The following is a 12,125-nucleotide window of genomic DNA, read 5'->3' on the forward strand; positions in this document are numbered from 1 at the left end:
GAGATGGAAATGTAAGGCAGACCACCCCTGTCACAGAGCTGGACGCCCAGACACACAGGCGGAGCTGAGACAGGGAAGGGGAAGGACAACCAAGTCTCTTCCAGGCTTCTTCCCCGGGACAGGGCTTAGCCACCTCCCCTGGGGGAGACGCACACTTTCAGAAAGAGCCCAGAGGCTGAAAATCACAGCACCATCCAAGCTCACGACCATGGACTTGGGGGTACAGGGTTTATATCACTGCCCCCTCTCCGTTCTGTTCCTGGGGTCCTACACAGCCAGCTCTGCTCCCGCAGGGACCAAGCCCCTCCTCCCCTGCCAACACCCCCCCTGCCCCAGCAGCTCACCTCTGCTCTCCTTCACAGCATCCAGCTGCCACCATCCAGTTCAGCTGGGAGCCATCCCTCCCGGTTCACACTTGGCTCCCAGCTGGCTGCCTGCGCTCCTGACAGACACATGCCCAGCAGCACAGGCTGCAGCTAGTCCCAAGGAAGCAGACAGGGGATCACACTCGTGCACAGCGCAGCGCACAAGCGAGCTCCGTCCTAGCAGGGTCTGACCAAACCAGGCTGGTGGCCCTGCTCTCTTTCAGAGGCACAGAGAACTTAGTTCATGCAGGGAGCTGCTCTACCCAGGCTGAAAATCCTTCCCCCCATCCCCGGGGAAACACTGTTTACACAGCTCTTCTCCTCCTGCAGAAACAAAGGAGCCCACAGCCACAGGCAACGAGCAGGCATGTTGCATTATTAACCTCTCCTTTGCTGCAGCGTTAGAAGGACACAGAGCACCGTCAGCCAGCACCCCCCAGAAGCCCTGCTGCGGGCTCCGAGGTCAACCCTGACAGCACAGGCACTCTCCAGCTTCTGAACACCAAAACCAAAACCCCTGCGCAGGGTCTGAAACAGGCACATCAGAAGCACCTTTCCTGTCATCATTGCTGCACCCACGCCATCAAACCCACAGAATAACTGGACACACCTGGTGTCTTGCAGAGGATACAGAGCTGCAGCAAAGGCAAAGAGCTGCAGTGAGGATCCAGGGAGAGGGGGGGAAGTGCTGCCACAGGCAGCTTATACGAGGGGGTGCAGAAGGAGCCTTCACTACCCCCATTTTAACCCATGGAGGAAGAACTCCAGCGCTCGGTTCAAGAAAGGACTGACTGCAACACTCAATCATTTTAGATGCTACCAAAACATCCTCTAACAAATAACTGCAGTCAGATCACTTACCCACTGCAACCTGATGAAGTCCCAAATAGGCAGCTCAGTCTTCTTGAGCCAGAACAGGCTTTGTATTTGTTTCCTGATGAGAAAGAAGGAAAATCAAGGTGGCTCCTTTTGTCCATGTTCCCCCTGCCACCTTCTGAGCAATGCAGTCCCACACTGTAGGAGAGAACAATGATTTCATTTTGGTTTTGGTAGCACAGACCTCAACGCACAACCCTGGGTTTGCTGTCCCCCTTTTTATACCCATGCTGGGAACCCATTTCGTTTTCTCACGTTGTTTAGTTTACATCTCACTTCCAAACTCTGAACTGCTTCTCTACTTCTTTTCTGAATCAAGACAGCATTTCAAATGCCTGCGTTTTTGAGACATAAACTGTGCAGTTATTTGAAGAGTAAGTTGTTCTCCTCCCATTGCTTTTTAAAACAAAGCAAAATCTTTGGCCCTAACAAGTGTGATGCCTCCTAGCTTTTCTTTTTCCTTAATACTATGATACCCTTTAATTCAGACAGCTGTCTTTGTGTACATGTGTTACAGATTTGTTAATAAGTTAAGATTGATGACTTTATTTGATTTTATAAAATAATTTTAATAGAAATATAGAGGGATAAAAAATATATTTTAATGAAACTTATAGTTGCACAGTAAAAGCTGTTATGAAATCCTTTGTACAGTCCCGTACCAAGGCCAGAAGAGTGGTCTAGAATCAGTGTTTAAAACTTAGGTAATAAATTTAGGGTTTGAAAGGTTTTTTTGTAGTTAACTAGTCTTCCGTATGTAGAAAGTGTATTGAAATGTCAGAATATAGGATTAATGGGAACTGGGAAGAGTCGACTGGAACAGCTTGTAGTTACCTGCCAAGAAACCGTGAACTTTAGTGAAAGGTAATTCCGGCAGGGGGAGATCGCGACCACCGACTCACATACCACCTACCCAAATCGTACCCCAGACCCATTTCTGGACCTTTCTAACCTTTACTGCGCAGAATCAGATATGGGAGGTGAATATGTTAATGATTTTCGGGAAATATAATGATTATGCATGATACTTAATGAATATTCATGAATAGGTTTTATATATGGTGTCTGATTTTGAAACTTGGTGTGCCTTGATCGTGAGAAGACTCACTCACGCACCCGGCCGTTAATAAAGAAGTGTCTGCTTATCTACATCACATTGGTGATGATAAGTTCTTCATTCCGAGATTTCGGTAACACATGCAGAAGAAAATTTACGAGCCTCAAGAAGTTAATCACAGTTCAAGGGGAATCTCTGACATGGAAGTCAACAAGGCAGTATCCAAGGCTGTGACTGCCAGAAGACAGTGCCACAGAAGGATGGATAGATTCCCAACAGAGGTTCAGACCTGACTCTGCAAGGTATTGGCACAACGTCTCAACCTAGACAAGAAAGGGTACAGCTGTCAAGGACACCCATACCTATGCAGTTACAGGACTGGTCAAGTAGTTGTTCCTGGGGCTGTCGCTGCCTTAACCCCAGCTCTCTTGGCCTCCTGTTTCCTCTGGCAGCTAAGAACCACCTAAGCCCCCACGATACCGAGGACAGAACCATGCTGCAGTACCACCACACTGTAGGAGCAGAGCTTAGTGGTCTGTCACAGATGCAGAGCACTGTCCCTCCTCCCTCACACCCAGCTCTTCTCCTCAGCTAGCAGGGTCCTGCCAGGGCATCTCCCATCCCGCCCCATACTGCGGGGCACCACAGGCTGGGGACTACCAGCCCCTCCTCTCCTCCACCCGACATACCCGACCTCCCTCAGAGCCTAAGCACATGGCAGCTCTCTACTGCTTGGCATCACGTGCATTTAAAACCATGGCAATACCCAAGCACCCACGGCCCAGCAAGATCCTCCCACGGTCGGCTCCAGAGACCACGTTAAACGCCACAGACTGTCCTTCCTCCAACTTCTCCAGGCCAAGAAAAAACCCACACGGCCTTAACCCAGTCCACAACAGCTTGGTTGGCATTTGCAGCTTCTGGCACCACTTGGCAGTTCCATTTGCAGTAGGACTGCTCTCCTCGGCTTCACAGCAAGCTGGTCATCCACAGCCCCAGCCGATCCTAACCTCTCCTGCAAGGCACTTTCAAACACCAGCACCTGCTTCTGTGATCTGAAGCAAGCGAGAAGGAAAATTAGACAACAGTGGGACACAGGGAAGGGACAATCCCAGCCCATGACACACGTTTCAGCCTGAGCCCACAGGAGCACCTGGCACCATCACAGCAGCTACAAAGCACCATCGGGTGCTCAGAAGCGGTGCTGTGAAAGGAGTAGCTTCTTTTATTTATCACTTGTGAAGCGTTGAAGGGACAAGCTCATCTCCTGGCTGCTGCCAGGCCAGCTGGTGCAGCTCCCTGCAGCACACAGGGCTGCGCTAAGAGGTGCTGGGGCACTCGGCAGGCGCCACCGCTGCTGTGCAAGGAAGTTAACCTGAAGCAGGCACCAAGGAAATAAAAGCAAAGCTGAATGTGGCTTCACCTGCTCTGGGCAGTTGCCTTCAACAGGCCCAACACAACCACAAATGCACACTTTGAACTCAAGCAAAATCCCAAAGCAATTGCCGGTTTGCTCAGGAAGGGACTGCTGGGTTACCTTTTGCTTAGACAAATATTTGACTGCATTTGTAGCAGAAAGTCTTTTGCCAAAAAGACACAGAGTTTTGTTAACAAGCAACCACGCAGAGGCTGCCCTGCACTGGAACCCGGGCCAGGGCTTTCTGATTTTTAAACAGGGCACCTAGTGCATCCCTTAAAAGAGCCTCTGGTCTCTGCCACGGAGGCGCTGTCAGACTCTACAGCTTTTAGGGGATCAAGGTCTCCGTGCTGACTCCCAGCACATCACATTTTGGCAGTGGCAGCACAAGGGCAGGTTTTCATTTTCCACATAGAGACTGTTGAAGCTGAACTGCTGAAATGAGCTCCCCAGGTTCTTCCTTTGAACCTCTTCCCACCCTTCGCACGTCCCAAGAGCTCTCATGAATCAAAGAGCCAGCAGCAAAAGCAGCCCCTGCAGATCCTCCTCGAGAAGAGCCTTCCTACTCAGAGACCAGCTCTATAATAAGCATATGGCCCCAAAAGCAGGGGGGAAGCCCCTCCAAAACACAAAGGAGTGGAGCCACTCATTAGAGGGGGCGATCAGAAAAGCTGACAGGTCTGTGTAGGGAGCACCAGGGGCCTGAAAAAACGCACCTGTCAAGCCACTGCTATCATCTGAAACAGCTGGCATTTTAGAAGACAAGGCAGCAGCCACATCACAAAAAAATAGAAGGACAACACAATCAAGAGACAGGCACCCCAGTGGGTCCAGGAACAGGCAGGTTTGCACCTCTGCAGCCATCAGCACAAGCAGCTCCAAGTTTCAATCGAGGCTCAGAGTTGCAGGACAGACCCCCCCAACCCGGAGCTATCAGGCTCACTGCAGAGCGTGTTCCCTGTCACCACGTGCGTTATAGGAGCAGCTCAAGATGGTGCAGGCTGGATGCGAGCAGCCTCTCTGCCAAGGACAAAAGCAAAGACCCCAGCACACCCTGTGTGCCTTCCTCTCACACTGGAAAGTCTTCCCAGTGCACTCTGGCACCTGATCTCATTAAAAGGGAAGAGAAAGAACAGATGGAAACACAAAAAGAAGCTGTCAGCTGCCAACCGCTGACCCCATTCCTGACTCCATCCCTCTCCCCACCGCAGCAGGAACACAACTGGCTGCTCTTGGAAGGGCAGCAAGGACAGCAGGAGAGGAGGAGGATTTCAGGGGCAATAAACAGCAGCAGCAGATGAAATTTTGGTAAATAAGGGCTCCTTTGGTCAGGAAGAAATTAACCTGCAATCAGGAAAGACAACACACAAGGACTGTGCCGTGCCTGGGAACCCTCCAGCTCCTGCAAGCAGTGAGGAGTGGGGTGCTGGCTGAAACAGCTGCGATGCCCAAAGCCTTTCCAGCACGTCTCTGCCTCCAGGCCCCAGCACACAAACCGGGGGCCCCAGCACGGCCTGCAGGAATCTCACAGCCTGTAGTTCAGGTATTCAAGTGTTCTAGGAAGCTTCAGCACACCCAGGTGACGTTCTATAACCATGAGCGTAAGAGAAGGTATGTGTATCCACCATCCTGCCTTTCAAGGTGGAAGACATCCTTGCAACCTTCCCTTACAAAGCAGCATGTGGACTCCCAGGGCAACCAGGCCACAAAGAAGAAACCTTCCCAACTGCCTTAACCAAGCCACCACCCTTTCCTCTGTCCTATAGACAGAAAAAAATAATTCCCCCCCTGCCCCCACCCACCCCACCCCCCCACCCCCCATGCCAGAAGCAGCACATAAGACAGACCAAGGATGACACTGAAGGTCACAAATTTGCACTCGTCTAATTACAGCTCTGCCAGGGTCCAGGCAAGCTGTTTGATCTCACAGGGACTCAACTTTTCTACCCGCCAGGCAAGTCCAGCAATACTTCCTCGGGGAAACACAAAGTCACAAGGGCCAGCAAACAGCTCCCATTCAACAGTGCTGCGAATACTATGGAGAGGCTTCTCTCTCCTCTCTCTAATGCCTGAGCAGCATACAGAATAAGCTTTCTTAGTAGAAAATGATACCAAGTTAGACTGGTCAAAGATAGGCACAAGAAGCATTACTGACAAACCTTGTTACCCATACCCTTACAGCATGCTGGCTAGACCAACAGATCTTGAAAACACGCACCTGTAGCAGTCCTGAAAGGCAGGGAAACCAGCATCTCAGCTCTGTGGATAGAACCGAGATGCAGATGATACTGCACAGGACAATTAAGGTAGAAGTTGATTATGCACCAGCTTTTCTCCAGCAACTGCTTACAAGCAGGGTCTTGTCCCATAGGAGGCACAAGGTGTCAAACTCCACGTTTGCTGCGGGCTGACGTGCCCAGCACATCTGCAGCCGGGTCACAGCTGCCTGCCTCTCTCACCCACCCAAAACCCTTGCAGAGGGAAATGGAAGGGCACTGAGCATCCAGCTGGTACCTTCAGCCCTCGGCACCCTCTGTCACTAAAGACAAAAAGAACAGGGCAAGGAAAATTATGCCCTGGCACCAGGACCTTCTTCCTAGAGGCATCCCTCAGCTGAACTGCTGAGAAACAAGGACCTACAGTTTCCCTTTAGCACAGCCTCAAGGCAGATGCCTTCTTGTAACCCTCCTCCCTGGCTGCCACTCCCACCTTTTTAACTAGGTGCTAATTTCTCCCAGACAGGCTCACAAGAACTTGCTGGGCTACACACCAGAAGATGGCTTCAGTTTCATTTCCCTAGGACTAGAAGACAGAAATTTCTAACCCTCTTTGGAAACTTTTTCTTTCCTGGCTGCTCTCCCCAGCGCTGAGAACTCCTTTTACAAATGATAATTCATGAAAGATACATCTGGGATTAACAAAGCTAGCTACACCGAGCCTTCACAAGGAATAGCTGGGCAGCAAGGAGAACTGATGCATCTCCACGAGGAGCAGGTCTGGGTAACCAGCCCAGCAATGAGACTGGTCAGGCAGCCAGCTTGTGAGCAACACTTCTGCATCAGCAAAGGCAGTGGCAGCTTTGCAGGCTGACTCTGAAAGGCTCCAGCTGCTGACAGAACGCAGCTCCCTGCTTTGCTGCTTTGCCAGGCCTCCCTGCCCGAGCACAGGCAGCAGCTCAGACAGCAAACTTCCCTTCAGGTAGGCCACTGGAGTCTGTAACGGCAGCTTCGGTCCCCGGGCTCAGCTTTGCTCCTCTCCACAGCTCAGAAGCTTTTCTGCCTCAGTGGGTGCACTGGTCCCTCCCTGCCCTGAACTCGAGAGGGGGCCCTGAGGAGGTCAGACCAGCACCTCCTCACTGTCAAGCTTGCTGGGCTGCATCTCCGTGCTACCCACAGTCCCTGCACGGAAGGGCAGCCCTTGTTCTAGTCTTGCTGGCAAAGTCAGCTGAAAAGCAGCTGGGGAGGAGCATTCACTTGGGAGAGCAGGATTTCTCCTTCCCAGTGAGCAGCAGTTACAGGGCAGCAGACAAACTGGCTGACACTTGCCAAGAGCTCTGAAGGTGCAAAACCCTCCAGAAATGCCCATCATTAGTCCTGCTAGCCTCGGCCCACAAAGCTTGTTTGTTTTTTGAGAGCCCAACTCTTACTACACACCCCTGTCCCTGGGAACTAATCCCTCCTTGCCTTAACTGTCCATCTGAGCCCACAGCAACATTTCAAGGCCTAGAAACACCCGGCATGAAAGGAAAACAAAGGTCAGATCTCAAGTGCAGCCTCTCGTGGGGATGCATGCCCCACAAGAAACCTTCTCTCATTAAGGTCATCATCCAGGTAAGCCTGTCACAGCTGCTCCTGCAGGGAAGCAATACAAGGAACTCCCCAGCACCCCCTCCCAAAGCCTTGCTTGGTCCCCTGGCAGGGCAAGTGCTGCTACCAGCAGGGACTCCCTGCCCTCCCAAATGCTCCCCTCAACATTCCCACTTGCCCCAAGTCTATGTACAGCTCCATCTGGCAACGCCACAGCAACAGCAGTTGTCTTTGCAGTAAAATAAATTCATCCAGAAGAAAAAAGGCAGCTAGCATCTGCTCCCCGGCAGAGCTTGCAGCAGACAGAAATATTGCTCCATTTCTACATGTTTTATAATGCTTTTTTCTCTTTCTTCCACTCCTCATAGAGCAAACCACGCAGGTCACTGGGATCAGGCACAGAACCACAGAAAAATACAGGTGGAAAGGACTCTGGATGCCTCTGGTCCGACCCCCCCCCAAAAAAAAATTAACAATTTCAAAGTTAGAACAGATTGTGCGGGGATGTGTCCAGCAGTTTACATCTCCAGGATGGAGGTTCCCCACTTCTCTGGGTCACACAAGCCTTTACCTGCTTTTACAGTCACCAGAAACGCATTTGCGCTCAGCTACAGCACAGGCTCCAAGCAATACTGTGTGTTGTGATTCTGCAGCCCTTGTTCTGGAAGTTAACCTCAGCTGTACACGCCTTCAAAGTCCTTGACTCCTTGAAAAGAAGAAAAAGTCTCCTTTTCAGGGGTGTTTTTTGGTTTAATCAGCCATCTGTTGAACTACCTTCTGACCAAAATGCCATCCACTTCATACCAAAAAGGAAAGCCAGTGTACAGCTGAAAGACATTGAGGTTATCTGCCTTGCACATACAAGTGCCAGAAGATGAGCAACAGAGCAATAATCCCATGGAAATAAAAGCAACCCTTTTTAGCAGCCGTTATCTTCGGTCCTGCACATGTCATAAGACACCCACCTCTTCTTCATGGTCCCTTGCAAGCCAACAGCGCCAAGGCAGCCAGTCACCCATGCCATGCCATAAACACTAGCACGTTTCTCTGTACATGGGGTGCTGCTGGGGAACAGCAGGCAGAGAAGCCCCTGGTTACATACCTGTCAGAGAAGCTGAATATTAAGATGGAAGAAGCAAGGTTCTCAAAACTAAGGACATATAGTCAGTGAAAGAACAGTAAGTGCCACTGTTTTAAGGAACTACTAGATCTTTAACTAGCAGGCAGGAGACGTAGTATGGGTTGGATGGTCCAACACACTCCCAAAAAGTAAAGCAGCAGTTTTACCATCACGAAGACCAGCAGCTCTGTGCTCCCTGCAGTAGGGAGGCAGGTGATGCTGGTACAAAAGTCATCCCTGTGGTCATCAGTATACATGGGGAGCGAACATGTACACCTTTATCCTAAAACGTGATAGCAACAATGATTTTTTGAAAGGGTACTTACTTCAGCCCTGTTGCTACTGCAAGGTGAGTCGGTATGACTTGCCTTTAAATATTGCAGCGAACTGGTGCAGACTGATCTGCCCCAAGCAGATAAGGCACTCTGAAGTGCTAATGTCTGCCCTGGACCTGCTCAGTAAGTACGTGAGGTCACAGGCTCCCAGACTTGTGCCAGTGAGGAGAGGTCAGCACTTCAGCAGTTCTTGCTGAACTAGCTCTTTTAATGAAGTTAGGAGGAAGAGTTTGATTTCTTTTTTCTTTTGGTTTGTTTTGGGTTTTTTTGGTATGTTGTGCTACATCTTTTAGCGTTTCTTCTCTTTCCTGGAAAAACTAGAGGTGGTCAGTGTAGCATTAACACAGAAAGAGCACATCCCAGCCTCAGCCACAGTTACCATGTTACAGGAACGGCAAGGTCTGGTCTCCCAAAGCCCCCTGGAGTTCCCTGAAGTGGTAGGAGGGGGTCAATTGTGAAGCCCTGATGTCTGTTCCACTTCCTGGCCCATCACCTGAATACAAATATAAGAAGTCAGAGATGGACATTCAGACAGACAGTCACTTATACAAGCCCAAAGTGTCTCAGCCAGCAAACCGCAGAGGCCAGAGTCCCCAAACCACCCATGACAGAGCATGTGGTAAATGCGCTTGATGAAAAGGGAAGAAGGAAAAGGGTTCCCAAAACACCCAAGCCCCACAAGGGAGAAAGTCAGAATGCAGGTAACGTTCCCAAGAGGCAGGCCAGCCATAAGCAAACCCAGCTCATGGGCTCAGAAAAGCAGAGTTGTAACACGTACTAAGCTCAAAGAATTGCTCAGCTAATGAATGCCTAACACTCGATAAAATAGCAACTCTGGTTTTTTTCCACTGGCTGAAAAACCTTTTCTATCAGGATGCAATCAGGAGCCCAAGTCAGATTTGGCTGGAACAGCCTTTCCTCTGATTAGGAACCTGGAAATCTCAGCTCAGCCACTCACAAGTTTCTTGCTTGCAGGAAGATTGCTTATAACAGCTCAGGAGATTAAATACAAGAAGCATTCACTGCAAAAAAAGCAAGGCAAAACCAGAGCTGCTACGTGCCTGTTCATACAGCTGCAGAACATTTTAGTTGAGGGAACAGAGCAAAAGATCATTCTTGCACCAATCCCTGAAAATTAAGTATGCAACTGCTTTTCATCACTCCTTTCCGCCCAAATTCAGGAGACTTAAGGGGTTTCTTTCTTTCAGGAGTCAGGGCAGAATAACGAGGACTTGTCACCTCCACATGCCTGCACTTGGGACTCGTCCACATGTGACTCACCCAGCCACTGCAGTAACATCGTGCAAGAACAAGAGTCTACCCTGACACTTGATAACCAAGCCTAGAACAACTCACAAAACAGCAGGGCCAAACCCTGAAACAAAGATCTGCTGAGGACAGGGAAGAAGATGCAATGCTGGAAGCACTCGATCCTGAAGCTAATAGCAGCAGGGACGCAATCCAGACAAAAAGCTCTCCGTGTTGCACTCCCATGAAGCAACTCATGGGAGGTTTAGCTTTCTGTACTTTTAAGGTTGTCCTGTACCTTGCTAGAGAGATATCTCTCCTACAGATCTGCAGGACATGATGCCTTCATTCACTCAGCCTTAGCAAAACAAAGCTGCAGCCTCCTGACAAAAAGCAGACCTGAGCTGAAAGATGGGACCACTATGAAAACCACTGTCTGAAGGCCAGGACAGAAAAGTAGGAGTCTGTGGTCTCCATCCAAAGGGGCTACTTCCAAAGTGCCTCCTACCTTCTGGTCAGGAAAGCGGGCACTTGTAGACCAACCACACCCTTGAGAAAATTTCAAAGCTCCCCTGTGAACACCAGACAAGCTCTAGATACCTTCAGCACAGGGCTGGCTCAACTACTCACAGCCAGGCAATGAGCTAAATGCAGTTTAACTCATTTGACTGGTTAATCTAGAGCACTGTTAAATCCCCATATACTGACCCAAGCCGCCAGAAGTATTTTAACCCTTGAAACCCGAAAAGTGTAAACACTGGTTAAGAAAACAATTTTAAATATACAAATCTAATTTCCTTCAGTGTTTAGGTGGCTGTGAATGAACAGCTCATCCATCCTTGCTAACAGCTCTTGCTAGGAGGATTCATTCAGCTCTGTCTTGCACGAGATGCCCGCTTAAAATACTGAGCTGAATCAGCAGATCTTGTCCTGAAGGAACAGATAACCCTGCCCTGAACCTCTGTGCATCACACAGCATCACTTTGTCTCTGCAAATTACGGGGCCAGAAGCAGGACAGAAACAGAACAATTAGTAAGCCGGCACAAACTGCTGGAATCTGGGGCCTGGTATCCCACTTCCAAAAGACGTGTCCAAAGATACCTGGGCTAAAGGATTCCTCCTTCGAGTACAAGAAGCAGTACAGTAAACACTCTGGTTTTCTCCTGAATCTGGTCACCAGAGAGCTGCCTATCAGCCCCTGGCCAGAAAAGCATGTATCCTAATTAAAGTCAACATGTAAAAGCCCAAAGCAACAGAAGCAGAGATTCAATGGTGGCATCTGGCGAAGTGCGACAGAAATACAGAAGCTTTTGGTAAACAATTCTTCGAAGGGAAATCCGAAGTTTAAGATGTATCACTGCTGGAAGGCTCTTGTGGAAGAGAGTGTTAAATATCATCAATTGGCAGATTTAAGCATCGTCTGCAAAAAGTCAAACACCGTCAAGATGACAAAGCTCTCTGTAGCAAAGCACCTAGCAAGGGACTCCTGCGGGCTCATCTCTGAGAACACAGAGTGATGGGCCATCAGCCCTGCCAACAGACAACAGCTTACTAGCAGGTGATACACAGAGTACAGCACCCTCCAAAAAAAAAAAAAAGTCAGCCCACTAAGACATCCAGCATCTCCCTCTAGTACCTACAGCCCAGCCCTGCTGTCAGGAGCCCTCTCAGCATGGTCAGGTCAGCACTCAGTCTTCCAAACCCCAGCTTTCAGGGGGCTGTACTCAGAACATGGCGGGGGGGGGGGGGGGGGGGGGGGGGGGGGGGGGGGGCGGGGAGGGGAAGATGAAGCCATTCCTTAACCCCATCAACAGACTTCCAGGAATTCTCTTACCTAAGGGAAAAGGAAATGAAAGGAACACTTTTCAGTTGTTCCGAAGCAAAATAAAGCCAACCACTG

General features: G+C 49.8%; 1 protein-coding gene across 1 annotated transcript in view; it reads right to left on the minus strand.

Annotated features, from left to right (window-relative positions):
* LOC114011973 (hydrocephalus-inducing protein-like) overlaps positions 1–5,787 on the minus strand; it is a 94,206-nt gene extending 88,419 nt beyond the window's left edge. The window contains exon 1 of the mRNA XM_055819072.1: positions 1,227–5,787. The gene's annotated coding sequence lies outside the window, so the exon portion shown is untranslated. The remainder of the gene's footprint in view (positions 1–1,226) is intronic.
* Between the last annotated feature and the right edge of the window lie 6,338 nt (positions 5,788–12,125).

The sequence above is a fragment of the Falco peregrinus genome, chromosome 14 (assembly GCF_023634155.1).
Source record: "Falco peregrinus isolate bFalPer1 chromosome 14, bFalPer1.pri, whole genome shotgun sequence".
Classification (NCBI taxonomy): domain Eukaryota; kingdom Metazoa; phylum Chordata; class Aves; order Falconiformes; family Falconidae; genus Falco; species Falco peregrinus.